The sequence below is a fragment of the Canis lupus genome, chromosome 2, assembly GCF_003254725.2.
Source record: "Canis lupus dingo isolate Sandy chromosome 2, ASM325472v2, whole genome shotgun sequence".
NCBI lineage: Eukaryota > Metazoa > Chordata > Mammalia > Carnivora > Canidae > Canis > Canis lupus.
In genome coordinates, this window is record NC_064244.1 from 69,100,354 (window position 1) to 69,101,949 (window position 1,596).

General features: G+C 35.0%; 1 non-coding gene across 1 annotated transcript; it reads right to left on the minus strand.

The window, feature by feature from the left end:
* Positions 1–1,258: 1,258 nt before the first annotated feature.
* Positions 1,259–1,365, minus strand: LOC112660721 (U6 spliceosomal RNA). Its single transcript, XR_003137160.1, has one exon. It is a non-coding gene; the product is annotated as a U6 spliceosomal RNA (small nuclear RNA).
* Positions 1,366–1,596: the final 231 nt, after the last annotated feature.

The window sequence follows — 1,596 nt, forward strand, 5'->3', positions numbered from 1 at the left end:
ATGTGGTTCTTTTCTTATTTTAATTTGGATCTTCTAAAGTATCTCCCAGTATACCCAGAATCATGGAATAGCCCTGGGATTCATTAAACCAAGTGCAACTGCATAGAAGTTTAGAGAATTTAGTTGTTGGAACCTATTCAGTGCCAGACACTTTGCCAAGTGCTGGGGATACAGCCCAGAGTAAAAATAGGTATGTATGGTCCCTTCCCTCTTGGAATATAGGCTACAGCAGGAGAAAATCATACAAATACACATCAAATTACAGCTATGATTTCCACTTCTGGCCAAGATGGAGTCATAGGGACTGGATTTACCCTTCTACCAGAAACAATGAAAGAACTGGACAAAAAATATATGAAACAATGATTTTTCAGACATTAGCCATCAAGCAAAGAAGATACGATGATTCCTGAAAGATAGGATTGAAAAGGCAAATCTTATGAATATTTCATGTTTTATATCTAAAAAAAAGTCTCTTTTGTTCTTGAAAGATATTCTTTTGAGTTTAGAATTTTAGTCTAAGAGGGTTTTTTTTCCCCCAGTGTTTTAAAACATTTCTCTACTGTTTTCTCACTTGAATTGTTTCTGAGGGGGAAATATGCTGTCATACTTATTTTTGTTCCTCTGTATAATGTATCTTTCTTCTCCTTCTGAATGATTTCAAGGCTTTCTCTTTACCAGTGGCTTTTAGCACTTTGATCATGATGCGACTTAGTGTAGTTTTTTCCATATCTTTTGTGCTTGGGATTTGTTGAGCTTCTTGGACCTGTGGGTTTATGTTTTCCATTAAAATTGGAATATTTTTGGCTATTTTTTTCAAAATATTTTTTCTGCCCTGAAGGAGTGAATCACCAGCAGACTCACACCACAATGTTAAATGTCTTTTGTGTAGGAGAGAAATGATTCTAGATGGATCTCACAAAGGAATGAAGAGTGCTAAAAAGAGAAATGACACAGGCTAACATACTTTCTGTTATTATTTGCATCTTTGCAAAAATTAATTGAACATTTGAAGACCAATGATGACAATGTAGTGTTGGGTTTATAACATATGGAAAACTGGTATGTATGACCACCATAGCATAAAGCTCTAGAGGGGAGAAAACAAAAGTATACTATTACAGAATTCTTTTCTTTTGGGGGGGAGGAGGGGGTAAATTGCATTTTTTTAAAATTGGAAAACAAATATACAACTTGAAACGGATTTGAGGCAATTTGTGCCATAAGCAGATTTTCTTAAACTGGCTAAACAAAGTTTAAAAAAATATGGAATACCACAAATTTGTGTGCTATCCTTGCACAGCAGCGATGCTAATATTGTCTGTATTGTTCCAATTTTAGTGTGTGTGTTGCCAAAGTAAGCACTACTATTACAGAATTCTTACATTAAATGTGCAGTAATATAATACCACCTGAAGATACATGGTAATAAATAAGGATGTATAATATAAACCCAAAGCAACCACTAAAATACCAAGACAAAAAGCTATAGGTCTTTTTTATAAATGATTTTATTTATTTATTCATGAGCTACAGAGAGAGAGAGGCCGAGACACAGGCAGAGGGAGAAGCAGGCTCCTTGCAGGGAGCCTGATG